This window comes from Heloderma suspectum, chromosome 1, assembly GCF_057233095.1.
Source record: "Heloderma suspectum isolate Gila_16-S chromosome 1, 16-S_ref, whole genome shotgun sequence".
NCBI lineage: Eukaryota > Metazoa > Chordata > Lepidosauria > Squamata > Helodermatidae > Heloderma > Heloderma suspectum.
The window spans coordinates 398556163-398575411 of record NC_139458.1 but is presented as its reverse complement, the minus strand read 5'-3'; the positions used below and the strand labels follow the sequence as shown (position 1 = coordinate 398575411).

Here is a 19249-nt window from a genome sequence, read left to right as displayed (position 1 = left end):
TTCACATGTACATGCAGACTTTCAACATACTATATGCAGTCACTGCAACTTATGTCTCATTCCTTATTTTGCCAAGTGTGCATTTTTGGCATGCAGTGACTAGTTGTGATGCTCAGGGTGTCAGTGGAAGACCGAGGGAGAGAACACATATACCTCCTGACTACAAAGCTTCTGATCTAGCCAATGCTTTCCAGAGGGGCATGCATGTGGCTCTCATTAACCTGAAGTTGAGAGAAGGTGTGCAAATGCAACAGAAGTGCTGAATTTGCCTTTCAATTATTTTTGCCATTCAATTGCTGATGTTATTAACCTCTTCTGCACACCTTATGGTTGCATTAATGGATCACAAGGTATTTGCGTTGCTTTACCTACCTACACAAACGAATACAGTACATAGGATATCATCCTCCTTTCCGGTACACCCTTATAGATAACGGAATAATCAAGTCCAAGAGCTCTACTTACTTGCTTTTCCCCATATACTTTTCTAATCTGATGTCTACAAAAGGAACAGGCACTCCTCATCCTTGGGTGGGGGGAAGAATAAAGTGGAATCAGTATTGCAGAGAAAGCAAAGAGAAGACTGTGAAGGTTTTTATTAAAAATAGGGAAAGGTCAGTACCCTTTCCCCAAAAGATACTGTGAAAGCTTGTAGGAATTATTACACCATAGCCTTTCTTTTATTGAATTCAATCTGAAAAAGCAACAAAAGAGAAAAACAAGGAAGTTTCACTTTCAGTCTTCAGGCCTTTTTGGAATACTCTCAGATGCAGAAATCAATATTGAAAGAGTTAGAAAAACTGGGATTTTTATCAAACACTTCTTAACTTACAGTACTATTCCGTGCACAACCTCAAATCAAAGTCTGAGGAGTAGAATCTAATCAGGTTAAAACTAGTTTAGCAAAATTCTAGAGTAACACCAACAACATGGCAATAATTTCCACTAGCGTAACTGAAATGACATTTGAGCATTGAGATTTAGACACCCTGATCCCAATCAAATTTACTTGGAAGTAAGCCTGGCTGAGTTCAATGGAACCTGTTTCCAAGTAAGCATGCTTCGGACTACAACCTTAAAATAAAAGCAGTAGCACTGTCATGAGATAATTTCCTCATATTAACCACAACATATACACAAAGCACATTAAAAATAACTATCACTAATGTAACCCCTTGCTTATCTTACCCACTACATGCTTTCCTGACTTCTTAAATAAAACCAAGAATAATGTTCTTAAATAATTTCCACAAGATTCTTAGCTGATTCAGACACTACACTTCGTGTCTTTTCAAACAAACACAATTTAAGATCCTTCCATAATTTGGGGGATGGGGCACTTATTCTGCTTCATAAACTTTATTTGTACAAGCGGACATTTACCTCATGGGAGTAAAAAAGTAGTGCCAGACATCCTCAGTATATGTCTATACATATGAATATATGTTCATAGATGAACTATGTCTGCATCAGGCCAGAGACTCCACAATTAAAGAACCTCTGGAAGAGTTATTTCAAACCTGCATCCTCCAATTCAAGTCATTTCCATCTGTATTTGCTGTATGCAGGGCACCATCAAGAGGCTGACCTAAATATCCCAAGCAGATATAGGAAGACAGAAGGATCAATGTAAGACCCAGCCCATTTAGTCATAGCCCATCATGCAATGGTGCAGTAGTTGGAGAACTGCTACATCACAAACAATTACCTGGTAGTTTAAAATTCTTAGGATCAGGTTATTATGATTTGTTACATGAAAATAACTTTTAGACTCAATTCAGTTGGAAGAACATATCTTGAAAAAGATTCTACCAAGAAAAAGAACAAGATGAATTAAAGGAACTTGGGGGCAGGAGTCCTTAAAGTCTAAGAGAGAAAAGCAAAATACTAGATTCAGGAAAATGGCAACTGAACACAGAAGGGCTCTGATATCTCCCACTGTGTGTGAAGTAATGGTATCTGGGCTATAGATACATTTGTCAAAAGTATCTATAGCACAGATAATTAGGTTAGTGCAATAAACTAGCCACATGCTTTGAAGTGTGCATGCAGTTGGTATACTAACCTTTCTTTCACCTGGTAGGTTAAGCTCATCATAGCTTCACACATACTTGTAGGCTCATGACTTCCTCATTAACACATCATTTATGGCAGACAACCATGTTGGAATGGATACTCAGAGGTTTGTACAGCTGAACTCAGATTTCTCGGTACATGAACTCTCAAATGCTAAAATATCCACTTTGTACAAGCACCATACAAATATTGTTTGAGATACTGGCTCTGACTCAGAGGTTTCACACATCAAACACCCCTGCACAACAGACGTTCCATACACAAAAGCAGCAGGAGGCAGACACACTGATCACAGACAGATAACTATTTGCAACTGTTATCAGAAACAAATCATTCTATGCTGCTGAGTTCAGAGAAGAGTTGTTTGCTTGAATTGTGCCTGTACCTGCATGTGAAACATGGTTTCAGTAGTTGAGCAGTATATCTGTTTTTCCCATACTAGTGGTATGTTTTGTTTTTCTGCATTCAACAGGTTCCTGCATTGGGGAGCACCCATAGATAGCACCGCCATCCACTGTACAGCAGGAACCCTCATGGTTTTTGCATGTGAAACAACTAATTCGCTTGTGCTGGGTTGGTTCTGTCCAGAGCTACAATGAGGAATGTGTTTATACAAGTTCAGCAAGGAGCTGTTGTTGTTGTTCAGTCGTTCAGTCATGTCCGACTCTTTGTGACCCCATGGATCATAGCATGCCAGGCCTTCCTGTCCTGCGCTCTTTCCCGGAGTGTGCTCAAATTCATACTCATTGCATCGGTGATGCTATCTAGCCATCTCATCCTCTGCCATCCCTTTCTCCTTTTGCCTTCAATCTTTCCTAGCATCAGGGTCTTTTCCAGGGAGTTTTCTCTTCGCATTAGGTGGCCAAAATATTTGAGTTTCAGCTTCAGTATCTGTCCTTCCAGTGAGCACTCAGAGTTGATTTCCTTTAGGATGGACTGATTTGACCTCCTTGCAGTCCAGGGGACTCCTAAGAGTCTTCTCCAGCACCACAGTTCGAAAGCATCAGTTCTTCGGCGCTCAGCCTTCCTTATAGTCCAGCTCTCACAGCCATACGTTGCTACTGGGAAAACCATAGCTCTGATTATACGAATTTTTCTGCTTCTTTAGGGAGAAACCTACCTGGCTCCGCGCTGGGCAATCCGCGGTGGGGGGGAGGCACTCCGTCCCTCCCCCCAGAATCCTTGACGGGGGGGGAGGTGATCCAGTCCTTCCCCCCGGAATCCTGCCTGGCCGGCTCCGCTCCGCAGCCAAGCTGCGGAGCCGCCGGCCGGCTCCAGCCGCCCGCAGCCGGACATCCGGTCGCTGGGCAACCCTGCAGGGACGCAAATGGGGCTGTCATAGCCGCTGCCATTTGCATCCCTGTATTGAACCGTGATAGGCTTCGTAAATATTTACATAGCCCATTACGGCAGGGGGAAAAAACCCAGTGTACACAAATGGCGGTAGCCGCCGCCATTTGCGTACGCTGGGTTATTTTCCCCTTGCCATGATAGGTTACGTAAATACTTACGTAGCCTATCACAGCCTCTGCAGGGACGCAAATGGCATCCCTGTGTTAGCCGTGAAAAGGCTACGTAAGTATTTACATAGCCTATCACGGCTATGAAGACAAAGCGCATGGCGGCCGCAGGACGGCCGCCATTCGCAAAGCAGCGCAGACGGGAGCAGGTAAGTACTCCGTTTTGCGCGCCTTTTCTGGGTTGGGGGCAGCGGGGACTTCGTCCCGTGCACCTTTTGTGGGTTGGGGGGGCGGGGGCTTCATTCCGCAACGGATTTCGGGGGGCCGAATGCACTGGCATTTGGCCTCACCGAGATCCATCGCGGAATTCTCTGACATCCCTATGCTTCTTACTATGCTGTCTAGGTTTGCCATAGCTTTCCTCCCAAGGAGAAAGCGTCTTTTAATTTCATGGCTACAGTCACCGTCTGCAGTGATCTTGGAGCCCAAGAAAATAAAATCTGTCACTGCTTCCATTTCTTCCCCTTCCATACACCAGGAAGTGATGGGGCCAGATGCCATGATCTTCATTTTTTTAATATTGAGTTTCAAACCAGCTTTTGCACTCACCACTTTCACCCTCAACAAGAGGCTCTTGAGATCCTCTTCGCTTTCTGCCATTAGGGTGGTATCGTCTGCGTATCTGAGGTTGATAATTCTCCCGGCGATCTTAATTCCGACCTCTGATTCATCCAACCTGGCATTTCTCATGATGTACTCTGCATATAAATTAAATAAGCAGGGCGACAATATGCAGCCTTGTCGTACTCCTTTCCCAATTTTGAACCAATCGGTCGTTCCATGTCCATTTCTGTTGCTTCTTGACCCTCGTACAGGTTTCTCAGGAGACAAATAAAGTGGCCTGGTACTCCCATCTCTTTCAGAATTTGCCACAGTTTGTTGTGATCCACACAATCAAAGGCTTTAGCGTAGTCAATGAAGCAGAAATAGACTTTTTCTGGAATTCTCTTGCTTTCTCCATGATCCAGCGAACGTTGGCAGTTTGATCTCTAGTTCCTCTGCCTCTTCGAAACCCAGCTTGTACTTCCAGTAGTTCTCGGTTCACATACTGCTGAAGCCTAGCTTGTAGGATTTCGCACATAACCTTGCTGGCATGTGAAATGAGCGCAATTGACCGGTACTTTGAACACTCTTTGGCATTGCCCTTCTTTGGAACTGGAATGTTAACTGACCTTTTCCAGTCTTGTGGCCACTGTGAGTGTTCCAAATTGGTTGGCATATTGAGTGCAGCACTTTAACAGCATCATCTTTTAGGATTTTAAATAGCTCAGCTGGAAGACTGTTATCTCCGCTACCTTTGTTGTTAGTAATGCTTCCTAAGGCCCACTTGATTTCACTCTCTAGGATGTCTGGCTCAAGTTCAGTGACCACACTATCATGGCTATCAGGGACATTCAGATCTTTCCTGCATAGTTCTTCTGTGTATTCTTTCCACCTCTTCTTAATCTCTTCTGCTTCTGTGAGGTCCCTGCCTTCTTTGTCCTTTATCATGCCCGTCTTTGCACAAAACGTTCCCTTGAGATCTTCGATTTTCTTGAAAAGATCTCTAGTCTTTCCCATTCTGTTGTTTTCCTCGATTTCTTTGCATTGTTCATGTAAGAAGGCCTTCTTGTCTCTCCTTGCTATTCTCTGGAAATCTGCATTCAGTTGGATATATCTTCCCCTTTCTCCCTTGCTTTTCGCTTCCCTTCTTTCCTCAGCTACTTGTAAAGCCTCATCAGACAGCCACTTGGCTTTCTTGCATTTCTTTTTCTTTGGGATGGATTTCGTTGCTGCCTCCTGAACAATGTTATGGACCTCTGTCCATACTTCCTCAGGCACTCTGTCTATCAGGTCTAATCCCTGAAATCTATTCCTCACCTCCACTGTATATTCATAAGGGATATGATTGAGGTCATACCTGAATGGTTTAGTGGTTTTCCCTATGTTCTTCAATGTAAGCCGAAATTTTGCGATAAGAAGCTCATGATCTGAGCCACAGTCAGCTCCAGGTCTTGTTTTGACTGACTGTATGGAGCTTCTCCATCTTTGGCTGCAAAGGACATAATCAATCTGATTTCGATATTGACCATCTGGTGATGTCCATGTGTAGAGTCGCCTCTTGCGCTGTTGGAAAAGAGTGTTAGCGATGATCAGCATGTTCTCTTGGCAAAACTCTATTAGCCTTTGTCCTGCTTCATTTTGTACACCAAGGCCATGCTTGCCTGTTATCCCGGTGATTTTTTGACTTCCTACTTTAGCATTCCAATCCCCTATGATGAAGAGGACATCTTTTTTTGGTGTTAGTTCTAGAAGGTGTTGTAGGTCTTCGTAGAACCGATCAACCTCATATTCTTCGGCCTCAGTGGTTGGGGCATAGCCTTGAATTACTGTGATGTTGAATGGTTTGCCTTGGATTCATACTGAGATCACTCTGTCGTTTTTGAGATTGTACCCCAGTACTGCTTTTCCCACCCTTTTATTGACTATGAGTGCTACTCCATTTCTTCTAAGGGATTCTTGTCCACAATAGTAGATATGATGGTCACCTGAATTAAATTGCCCCATGCTTGTCCATTTTAGTTTGCTGATTCCCAAGATGTCGATGTTCAGTCTTGCCATGTCATGTTTGACCACCTCTCGCTTACCTTGATTCATTGATCTTACATTCCAGGTTCCTAAGCAATATTGTTCCTTACAGCATTGGACTTTCTTTTCACCACCAGACACATCCACAGCTGAGTGTCCTTTCGGCTTTGGCCCAGCCACTTCACTCTTTCTGGCGCTACTTGGAAATTCCCTCTGCACTTCCCCAGTAGTATATTGGACACCTTCCGACCTGAGGGGCTCATCTTCCGGCATCATATCTTTTAGCCTTGTGATACGTTCCATGGAGTTTTCTGGGCAAGAATACTGGAGTGGGTTGCCATTTCCTTCTCCAGTGGACCACATTTTGTCAGAACTCTCCGCCATGACCTGTCCATCTTGGGTGGCCCTGCACAGCATAGCTTATGGCTTCACTGAGTAACGCAAGCCCCATCACCACAACAAGGCAGTGATCCATGAAGGGGAGCAAGGAGTTACATGTTAATTTAGGTTGGCTGGAGACAGACAATTTTTTTTTTCAGAGCTGAAATAAGTTTAAAAGAAGGATCTACTGTTTATGATGTTACATTCATCTCACTTTTGCTTCTGGTAAATAGGTTTGTATTTTTTCAAACCTGCAAAACTTATTAGAGCAGAGGTGACAGCAGGACAAAAGAAATGTGTGTGCACACTATCAGAAGCAATTATTCTCTCAAACTACTTTCAATGCTCTTAGAAAATCATGGCCCATCTCCAGCCATACCTATTTAATGTCACAGAATACAATAGGAGGGGCAGTTACACTGAACAAGCAAGCCAAATCAATGCTTTGAGTGGCAATAGTTTAGGGATGTGATTGAATGCAAAAGGCCTTCCCAGAATCCTTTGCAACATTACAGACAATGTTTGCGTGCCATTCTTGGATCACGTGCCTCTGCGACAGTGCGCTATTGCAAGCCGGAATAATCTCTACAGCTGTCCAAGCAGCTGATCCTCCAATCAAACAAATAATGCAGCAAGATTACAATATAGAAGGCTATGACAACCCAACTCCTTCTTACATCTAGAACATTCATAAGGCGTATGAGTCATCTTGGCACCAAAGAGCTCTTTGAAAATTAATTCTGTTTTCAGATGTCTGAAATGGAGTCATTTTTCCTGTTGTAAAAAAAAATATAGCTTGTCAAACGTCTCACAAGATTTGGAAATTCTAGAGTAACAAATTTATAATCTCATTGTTATACGTACTGTTTCAAGCTGAGCAGAATGCTAATTCCTAATGCAATTCTTACATTCATTATAGTTTTCCACTTCAATTCACTACCTCATTGCAATCTAGATATCTATGATATATGTTGGGAATAGATTGTCCAAGGCTAATCCTAAAGCAAGTTCAGACTTGGAAAATAGTGCAATGATGACTATTATACAATGCAGAATTTGGGTGATCCTGTGCATACCAGTTTGGAAATGAAACTGGGCGACTCAGAAATAAGGTAGTGGTTACTGCATGTGTTGGTGACAACACAGATACAGTATATCAATTTGTAAATTAAAAGAAAAAGAAATGTTTTTAAAAATAATTTAAGACATTTTTAAAACAGCTTGACAAAGACCTGTGATCTTCTAGGACTTACAGGATTTCAGGAGAACTTCAGCCATGAAATGCTGAGGGTGTCCACTGAAATGGAGTTGGAGAGAGCAAGCAAACTGGCCACCTCAAGCCCTAACAGTTTAGAGCAGTAGCAGGCAACCAGGAACCCTCCAGATGCTTTAGGCTACAATTCCCACCAGCACAACCAGCATGGCCAGTGGTCAGAGACTGTGAGGGTTATAGTCCAAAACATCTGGAGGGCAACAGGTTGCCTACCCCTGTTTTATAGTAAAGGTCAAACTACATGTTTATTTTTCATAAGCAGTAGCGATGGTAGGCATTCAGGACTGAGAGTGTGGCCAGGGGGAGGGATTTTTAATCCCAACGGACGCAATGAAAGTCACCACCCTTCCAAAGCTGCTATTTGCATTGGAAGAGAACCTACCATTGGCACCAGCAGCAGCTTCAGGGGAAGCCCTGGTCATCATTCAGCCTCCCTTCAGTTTAACATAACATGTTGTTTGGCTTTAATTATCCTGGAGCTGGGGATTAGGGTTGGGGCAGGGAATGCATATGTATGAATGGATAGGCTTGGTAAAATACAAAATTCTCTTTCTACGACAACAGATATCGCTTAGAAGATGACTAGGGAAACACCATTCATGCATTTGGGCATGACATTCTCAATACCAAGTGCTGAGTACCACAACTGGAGCAAAAGTATAATATATATTGCAATACTAGATGCAGGCAGTGCAATTATGAACGTCCAGCCTGACATTCACACATACAGACTTAAAGCACAGATAAAACAGGGAAAGACCCATGTGGTTGCCTAATTCATATTCACCACCAGTCACATGAGCTCAGATCACAGAGAAACAGCTTCCCAATTGGTGCACCTGTAGGCCAAACTAGAGGACACCATTAGCGATGGCTTTTCTAAAAGTAGCAACATGCACAAGGGGAGGGGAGCGATCAGGATTGCACCCATGCAAGGGAATGGGGGGGGGCTTTAACACACACACACCCAACACACAATACAATCTAAGTCAAGCCTCCCACATCTGTTATTTGTGGAACAGGGGGGAGTGCCCATTTGTACCAATGGAAGTTCCTCTTCCAAAAGAAATAGCAGGCCAATGGCAGCACTAATCTGGACTGGAAACACAAGAGGTAAAACCCTCTGCTCCATCGAGATCTGGATCTGGATCTGTGCTCCCATGCCTGTTATTAACTTTTTAAAAGGCATTCACGCTATTGTTTGAGTGGTGACTCCTCTAGTTTGGCCCTCAGTCTGAAGTACGCTTTTGCGAAAGACACAAAGATGGCAAACAGGAGATGATTTATTAAGAGCTATACTTTCCTAAGCTGTTCAGGCAAACTGAAGAGAAACAATGGCAGGCCTGTTTTATTTTCCATGGAGAGTATGTGCTATTGAAGCTAAATGGCATATTCCATCAGGAAAACACACATATAGGGAGAAAGCAACTTCTTCTAAACTGAAGCTGGAGTCACATTACTTTTCTGAAAGTCTAGATTCTGAGCTTTCATGCAACACAGAAACCAAGTGTGTCAGAACTTACTAAATAACTCATTGACAAACTACACGTTATGTTAATCATGTAGCATGCAGCTGAACCTGATTTTTTACTTTAGTGTAACTGCACACAGAGCCAGTTTGGATCAGGACTAGCGCACAACAGGAAGGTGAGGATTAAACCTCCCCCACACCCATGTGCTTCCCCAAATCCCCCATCCTCCCCCACATATGGAGATTTTTAGAAAGAAAATAATTCTCCATTGGAATCAATAGAATGTTGAGGCTTATAATGGTGGAACCTTTTTCTTTTCTTTTTTTGCAACTGACCTTAAGTAAAGGGGCACTCTTGTGCTCCTTTAAAATAATAATTAAGGTAATTTATATACATTCTTCCTTTCTTCCTAGGAGTTTAGGGCAGTACAAAGGGTTCTCCCTTCCTCCTTTTAAAATCTTTACAACACTGTGACGAAGGTTAGGCCAAGGAATAGTGACTAGTTCCAGGTCACCCAGTCAGCTTCATGGGGATTTGTATATGGGTCTTCACAGTCTCAGTCTGGCCCTTTAACCAATATACCCCAATACACAAACTTTCAGTTGTATTTGCCTATGCTGTAACTACTGAGAAATGTAAAGCGCGGGGAGGATCCTGGTATATAGACAAAGAAAAGATGTTTAGCAGAATATCTCTATTACCAATCCCCCTGAAGAACAGTTGTCAGACATCCCCATTTTCCAATCAGAAAATTCATTTCTGTACATTACATACTAAGGTCAGAAGCTGACATGGAAATAACTCAGAAGAGGTTTTGTATGGTCACCTGAATTTCATCTCAAGTCATTAGGGCTTTAAACCCTACTGCTTGCATTAGCACAGATATATTTTACACACAAAGATACACACATGCTATTGTTTGTTGTCTTTTCATAAATTCTTAAGAGTATATAGTCCATAATCCACCCGCTCCAGAATATTGACTACACTTTGCAGTTAACATGAAATCTTACCTAAATATGACACATAAATCTCCCTTGTACTCTATATTTCATTCAACCAGGACCACAGATTATTAAACAACCAATAAAAATATATTGAAAGAATCACTCTCTCTCAAAGAGAGAGAGTGCAAACTCTCTCATTTGCAAACTTCAGCAGTGTCCCAAAGCCACTCTCAAGAGTCAAAATTTTAAAGACTTACAGTTTTCAGAAACATATATTTGAAGACAGGCAGGGAGATGACCTGGGTTCTGGCTTGATGTTGGTTTGTTTTGCCAGGAATTGTTTAACCAGTCTTATGAACAGCATTTTAGCTGCAGTGAAATGAAATAAAACGAAAGCCTGACAGGTAACCAAGGAGCCAACTGTATAGAAAGCTTCTTTTAATACCACAAAGCTATGGTGAGCCAAGTAGTCCAAACTTCCTCACACATGCAAAACTCAAGATTTAATTTTCTGCAAGATTACCCACAATAATTACAAAGTTTCTGTAATTCATTCTTAAAAAGCTCACAACTATAGGATCCATAAGAATTGATCTTTTATCTTTTGCCTTCCTGTATAGTGTGCATATATCCATATCATGCCTAATAAGGTTCACCAGTTGAAAGCAGGCAATACCTTACAGTAATTTCTGTACCCACTAAAATTAAGCCTAAGAGCTCAGAGAAGACAGAGGAATAAGTAGGATGGCAAGCACAACAACAGAGTATTAGTGTGCATTTTCTGAAACTAAGATTCACTGACCACACAGACATTAGGTTAACATTCTTAAAGCCATGTCCCTTCAGGCCCCAGTTGCCTTCAGCCACTAATTCATTTAGGGTGCAAACCTATGGCCGCTAGACAGTGGCTAGACAGCCATAGGATTGTTTGGTTCTGGGAACTGACCTTGGAGGCCGCACTCTGAGGTCGGTTCCCAGAACACTGCCTCCCCACTCCCACCGCCCCATAACAGGCACAGTTCATCTTGGGCCCCGGGCTCAGAAGAGCAGTGCAAGGCACAAAGGGGTGTTCCCAGGGGTGAGGTGTGCGGAAGTGCCGATGCAACACCTCTTATGCATCATCCAGCCCCCCCACCCCACCCGGTCCCGCAGCTAGATAGCCAAAAGTGGCCGTCTAGCCACAAGTGCAGGGTGGTCAGAATGCAGAAAAGATCCCCTCTGCACTCTGCCCGCCTTACATTGGATAGGCCTCTGAGTTTGGAGGCAGCCACCTCTCCACATAGGATTGGTCCCTTATAGGACAATTCTATGCATGTTTAGACAGAAAAAGTCTTACAACTCCCAGCATGCCCCAGCCTCATTGGCTTGGGCATGCTGGGAATTGTAAGACTTTTTTTTCTGTCTAAACATGCATAGGACCATGCCCTTATTTATTTAAAAATGCGTAGGCTGCCTTTAAGGGTCACAGCTTCTCAAGTTGGCTTCCAACGTATACATCCTATACACACACAGAGACACACAGAGACACACACAGACACACATAGTTTAATGCAGTCTACACTGCTTCTTCAAAATCTATTTCCAAATCTAAGATTCAGATTTCCATCTATGTCACAGAGTGATGCCTACAAAATGATCTAAAGATACAGCACAATTCATTCAGTGGGTTTCATCTGCCAACGGAGTTGAAGTTTTGGTTTGTAAACCTATGTATAAATCTCACTAGTAGTTGTGGGTAGGGGACAGGATGCTATGATGGGGAGCATATGCCACTGGAGTGGTGGGGGACCTAGATGGCTATGAGCCATTCCCCTCTCCAATCTCTTCCCATCCCACAGATTCCTGGTGGCCTAACTACAGCTCCCTCTGGCTTGGTGGTGCTATTAGTGAACACCAGGTCAGTTTGTAATAAAATCTCACTCATCCATGATATAACTCAGGTTTGTCTGTCTAGGTACTATGTGCAGAACCAGGCCAGGGTGGCCATCTGGGAAGGAGGGAGTCACCATGATAACATTTCCATCTTCCTCACCAGGAAACCCCTTCACCCTGGGACGAGCTATAAGGGACTGTACCTTGTGTTGGCCAAAGAGGCAGACTGGGGATGCTAACAAGACCAGCTCAGGACTTCATGTTCTCCATAACAACCATGGGGCTATCTCAGTTTGTCACCAGCCCAATGCACAAGGCAGGGCATACCCCCTAATCTGGCCTTTGCCTCAGGACATAAGACATCAGGAGAGCCAGTGTAGTGTAGTGGTGAGAGTGACGGACTGGGAGCTAGGAGATCCGGGTTCTACTCCCCACTTGGCCATGGAAGCTCGCTGGGTGACTTTGGGCCAGTCACACACTCTCAGCCCAACCTACCTCACAGGGTTGTTGTTGTGAGGATATAACGGAGAGGAGGAGGATAATGTAAGCCACCTTGGGTTCCTTGCAAGAGGAAAAAAGGTGGGATATAAATGCAATAATTAAATTAAAAATAAATAAATAAATAAGGAGGTGGTCTGGATATTGGGGAGGGGTAGAATTCATCCCATTGTCGTGGTCACAGCACTTTCTGGTGAAGTTTGTTGTCATGGTTCCAGTCTCTCACTGCAGAGATGGGGGACCCATTAGGGTGGTCCATCCCTGGAGACTTAAGGAATCCAATCAAGTCCTAAATGTTCTGGGGGATTTTTCAGTCTTCAGAACTGGTCATTTTGTCAAGGCCCTTGTCAGACTGTGATTTGGGGCAAAGTGTCAGTAGTATACTGATGGTGCCCAGCTCTATTTCTTTGTAACATCTGAGTCAGGAGAAGCTGTACATATTCTGAATGGGTGCCTGGATGTAGTTATGGGTTGCATGAGGGCCAAAAACTGAAACTGAATCCTGATAAAACAGAGACTTTATGCATGGGAGGTTCCCAGGTGCAGGAATTGGGTTGTTTAACTGCTCTGGATGGGTTTGCACTCACTCTGAAGGAACAACCCTTTAGTTTGGGTACTCTTGGATCCATCTTTGTCACTGGAGGCCAAATGACCTCAATGCCCATTACCGACTTCAGCTGGTACAATAACTATGCCCATTCCTGGATAGGGATAGCCTAGCCACTGTGGTTCATGAACTTGTAGCCTCATGATTACATTACTGTAATGCACTTTATGTGGGGCTGCCCTTGCACTTGATTTGGAAGCCACAGCTAGTGCAGAATGCAGCAGCTAGGGTGGTCAGTAGGGCTCCCAGCTATGTACACATTACACTTGTGTTAAAAGAACTGCAGTGGCTGCACATTTTTACTGTTGACATACAAAGCCCTAAATAACTCAGATTCAGGATACCTAACAGACAGCCTTCCCCTATATACACCCAGTAGACCTTTAAGATCTTCTGAGGAGGCCTTGTTGGCCATTCCACGACCAACAGAATGCTGTCATGTAACATCATAAATGTGGGCCTTCTCAGTAGTGGCACCCACCCTCTGGAACACCCTTCCCCATGCTGTTTGGGAGGCAGAAAATGTAGTGAGTTTTAAACACCTTCTGAAAACCTACTTGTTTACACAAGCTTTCTTTGGCTTGTAACTGATCATGATGCTGCTTATTGTTTCTTTTTATGTATGTATGTATTTATTTATTTATTTTCATTGATGTTGTAAGTTTTAACTATTTGTTGTTATATTGCATTATGTATGTATTTTAACAGTGGATTTTAGTACTTTTGTATGTAGTCCACTTAGAGATTTTATTATATTAAGTGGTGTATGAGCATTATTAATAAACAAACAAATACTGTTTATTTATTACTGTGACACCTGCAAAAGCTGAACTATAACTGACTTAAGGGTCCTCCTTAGTAATATGCTTAAAGCTGTCAGGTAATGATTCTATTTACTGGTATAGAATATTGTGAAAGTTCTGCATTCATGTTTACTTTCTGATTGTTTCAGTTGAGACTTGCTATAATTCTAATATATTCACCATTTCATTGGGACTTACTCATGACAAAATGTGTTGAGGACTGCAGCCTTAACCAAAACTGTCTGGAGTAGCTGTTTTTATTTAATTAAATGGTTTGTTGATTATTTTTCAATGACAAGATCTTCTCTTGTTAGCAGAAACATGGATGGAAGCAACTAGTATGGCAGAGCAAGATACTAGCTAGGCAAACAAAGAAGCTTTAAGAAAGATTTGAAGGACAAAGTTACTATATACACATAAAAACACATGTATGCTAATGCATAATCATGTACTGAAAGGGTGTCAGTTATCGTTAGACCTTAAAAGTGACAGTCAGGAGACAGCAAAGAAAGGTGGAAAATCTTGAAATATGACATCCCAAGGGCTCACATGATCCACGTGTGCCCATCAGCAGATGGTAACTGACATCATGGCTTATCAGTTCTCCAAAGGACAAAGGCTATGAATGAAGAAAAGGTATTTGAGGCCTAGCGAGTAAGAAATGAAAGTCATAGCACTTATTAACCTTCTTGTTACACCACTGAAACTTTTTTTAAATTATATTAGGCCTTAGCTTACACCTTTCTAAAAATCCAAAATGTGTAATCATTACATGCTTTAAAACAACAACAACCAACCTTGTTCTTCAACGTTTTAAAGACACACCTCAGGTTCAACTAGTAAATAAAAGTTAAGAACAGACACAGCACACTGCAGAAAACGACTATCAATTGACAGACCAATGGTCCAGTCCAGTCCTGTAGCACCAGCAAAGCAGCCCACTAGCTCTGATGCTATGTTCTGACCACAGCCCAGTTCTAGCAGAGCAGCTGAAACTGTGCCAGGGGAGCTAGATAAAGGTCACCCGGGGGGGGGGGGGATTTTATTCAGATTCCAGAATGGAGGCCCTTTTCTCTTTTGGTATCTTCTGCCAACAGCATTTTAGGAAGCAGCTAGGAACAGAACTGCAGAGGACAATAGTGCTATGTCTGGAAGAAGGCAAGCATGTAAATATTAGCACAGGGACAATGGAACTCCCCCAAGGCTGGAGCAAGTGCCTGTAATCAGTGATCCTGGGGTATGCTGGGGTAGGGACCATCCAGCAGATCTGGGCAGCTGATAGATACGGGACCTGCTTATAGCTTATGGATAGGCACAATGTTTCACCAGAGTCAGAAGGCTCAGGCTTGAGCATGGCACCTGAGGGACAGTTGTGTCTGTATAGCCAGACAAGTTCCTTGGGAAAGACTGCGTAGAGAGGGAAAGGGCCTCCCTCCCCCATGTTCACTGATTCCAGTTGATCATTTGTTAATGGTAAAGAATTAATAAAGCTGTGGCTAAATTTTAAACCCAAAATTGGTGTTCACCTCTTTCTTGACAACTGCAAGGCAATATCCCTGCCACAGAAGCAAAACCTGGAGAAAAGCCATCTGGATTTTATGGAACAAGTGTGCAGCAACTATGCATTTGTTGAATGGTTCAAAGCAATTCTCCATTTCTGAAACTTCATAAACAACAATGCACAGATTTCCAAGCATTTTTTTTGCACCCAAGAGGGTCAATGACATCCCCCAGACACTCCTCTTTACTGGAAAACAAGGTGTACCCAATAAAATGGAAGCTTCTGCATCTATTTTGGATGCCTAGAGAGCATGTTCCATTATTAGCCTGACCTTGGGCAGAATGCTGTGTACCACAAGCGTTGTGCTGATCATCAGAGTAAGTACCTGCTTTGCAAGGTATTTTGCTGTCCTCCCACAGCTATTCCAAAACCCACTGTAGGCCCACATGACTTTGCTCTCTCTTTTATTTATCTACCTCAGTCACTGATAAAACTAACAAATTGTAGGGATACTTAGACCTGACCAGGAATATGGGATGTCTTCCACTAAGGAAAGACTAAAATGGTTAGTTTTAGTCTAGAAGAAAGTATCTATCACATTTGTCCAAGCATCTATGACATATTATGAAGTAGTAAGTACTACTGTTTCAGAGGAATTTATTGCTCAAGAAATTATATGAGATAATTCTCATTATAAGTCTCAGAAAGACTGCACAGACTAGGGATGTATGAGAAATTCATTTCAGTTCATTTTTTATCAGAATTTACCCAGTTTGCACCTTCTGGACCAAACATGGATTCAGATGCAATCCACAGTTGAAGTCCGTACATTTCCTGGCTTGCAACATGATTCACGGAAAATTGCATTCAACAGCATGCGTACATTTGAAAAATGCACATAAAAATGTGTACTTTGAAAAATGCACACAAATATATTTTAATCAATGGGAGAAGTATGTGTACATTTCAAAGATGTGCATGACTGATGTGTACATCTGGAAAAATACTCATGGAAATACACAGATTTAAATGCAAAAAGAAAAAAACCAAAGCTCACAATCTGATATGGACTTGAGTTGGAACAAGCTTTGAGATGCAATTTGGAGAACTTTTGCAAGCTCAGGTTCTGCTGATTCACACATCCCCACATAAGACTATGTACAGACTGAAAAGAATGAGTTTACCCATTCATATAAATGCTGTTTGCCAGAAAATACTCATGGCGATATCACATATGAAAGGACATATTGTCCCAGAATTTTCTTTGCTACCTGAAGTACATGGTATACAAAGCAACAATCAACCTATATCTAAAAAAAGCCAAATAAATTCACACTACTAGACAGGATAACCAAGGGTGTTATCTGGAAACAAAGGTCATGTGTTCTCTACACTTCAGAATATAATAAGCCATAATTTATTTCATTCAATAAAAAGTTGAATCCTACAATCTGCGTGACTGTGCAATACTTACTCACAAGTAAGTCCCACTTGTGTTCAGTTAGCCTTACTCCCTAGTAAGTGTGTTTAGAAATGCAACTTGAATTATGTACGTTAAGGAAATATACTTAGAGCGCAATGCTATGGCCACTAGTCAGCAGCTAGACAGCCATAGGATAAGTCGGTTCCCGGAAACTGACCCCCAACCCCTCCTGCGCTGCCTCGTAGGCAGCGCAGATTGGTCCCGCATTCCACACTCGTAAGAGAAGCGGCAAAAACAGGGCGTTCCTGGGGGCAGGCTGGGGCGGGGAGGTCAGAAATGCCGGTACAACACATCCTTTGTGTCGTCCAGCAGCCACTTCCCGTGCTCCAAGGTCCTGCAGCTAGACAGCCAAAATCGGCTGTCTAGCTTTGAAAGCAGGGCAGGGGGAGCAAGGAGGAGATCCGCTACTCACCATTCCTCCTGCGCTGCACTGGATAGGCGGTCGCTCCCGGGGTCAGAGGCGATGCCGATCCACATAGGATTGCTCCTTCCAGTTATTTTATTTTGCATATTTTATTCTGCAACTTTTACCTTTGGCATAATTTATGTTTCTGCTAGTCAAAGGGATAAAGTATGGAGCTAAGTAAGGCACTGAGGCCTCATCTCCTATCTCCTGCACATCTTAGTCATCAACTGATCTAGCTTCTGATTTGTCCAAGCATTGTCCACACACATTCAAACATATATCTTTCAGGCCGTTAGGTGTAGAAATGTGCTTTTTAAAAAATAAATAAATCACTGTATTGTTAAATTTTGTCAAAGCAACTGAATCTCATCACTGTCAGAAACAGGATATTGGTCTGGATCATGGGTCATTGGACTCGTCCACTATGGCTGTTCTTATGTTAAATTGGTACTTAATATGCTATTAAACCAGAAACATTTGCATGGAATTACCTTTTTTCCCCCTTCAGTGGATCTTGTGTAACTATGAACTTGGTAGAAATGCACTATTTAAATTGAGCCTTAGGGAGAAAAAATGAAACACTTTTCCTTTAATTGTGAACACAAGCTGATACTGTATCACATGACCCTTACTATAATTTCTATTAAAATCATTTCATGTCTGGTTGCTTCTGCTATCTTGGCTCATTTGTATTGTTTACAACAAGTCATTGCACTCAGCAGTTAGTGGTGGCTGAATCCATGGTTACCAGCTTTTACATTCACTAGTTAAATGGAATGCAGTTCTTCTGTGGGTTTCATGAAGAAAGCACTTAAGGAACCACAATTCAGCTATCAATCAGGCTAACCTTGGAGAAATTAATCTTATAAATAAAGGTATTGCTTCATGTTAACACCAAATAGAAAGGGAATTCAAGGGGTATTTTTTCTATTAGTTGTAGCTGCAGGAAGGGACACGTTGAGATCTGGCACACTGATCCTAAACACGTTTACTTGGAAATCATGCCCATCCATTTAAGCTGAGCTTATTTCTGAGTAAGTATGTTTAGGGTTACATTTGTGAGCTATTTTGTGTACATCCATCCACACTGCAGTGTCTTTTTAAGCTTTCCAGAGTATTAAACTGTCCTTTATTTTCAAGTGTTATTTTTCCCAAATCTTCAAACATTTTTTTAAAAGTAGGATGTGCCTAGAATGTAAATACAGAGTGCTTAAGTACAGGTTTAATGAGACTGCAGTCCAAGCAAAGAAACTTAGGCAGGATAGTAAAATATAAAATAGATAGAACTGAGTAGAATTCAATTAAGGCAAAAGTATCCTTTACCAGTAAATTAAGATTGCAAACTCATACATTTCAGTGTTAAATAAGGCAGATATCAATGGATTGTATTTGCCTCATTATTTACTGTTTGTCTGGAGTGGCTTGTAGAAAAAAAAGTCTCTTTGTTTACAAGGTAGATACCACACACATTTAAATTCCAAAAAATAAAATTAAAAACAACAATCAGAAAAGTTCCTTATAGCTTTTGACTGTATTGTCTGTCCCACTAGTCATAAGAAAGCGACAAAGAGTTAAATCAAACATTTTACTAGCTCATCTACTGCAAAGTCACTGTATCAGAAGCCTGGATTGATTTGTTTCTTCAGAACAAATTGAAAATGAATGTAACAGAATGTTGGGGGAGGGAGAGGAAAATCCCTACCACACTGCTAATCGGATATTGTATAATAGTTGACTGCAGGTTTGCGCCATGCTATCATTGCCCAAATAGTACATACTTACAGGTTATGGGTTCTTCCAAGAGTTTGGTGCAGTTTCAAGGACAAATGTCTTAAGGATGCC

The 19249-nt window shown here is 42.1% G+C and overlaps 1 long non-coding RNA gene across 1 annotated transcript in view; it reads right to left on the bottom strand.

Annotated features, from left to right (window-relative positions):
- LOC146360073 (uncharacterized) overlaps positions 1–10696 on the bottom strand; it is a 159398-nt gene extending 148702 nt beyond the window's left edge. Inside the window, exon 1 of the long non-coding RNA XR_014786928.1 lies at positions 10495–10696. This is a non-coding gene — a long non-coding RNA (uncharacterized LOC146360073). The remainder of the gene's footprint in view (positions 1–10494) is intronic.
- Between the last annotated feature and the right edge of the window lie 8553 nt (positions 10697–19249).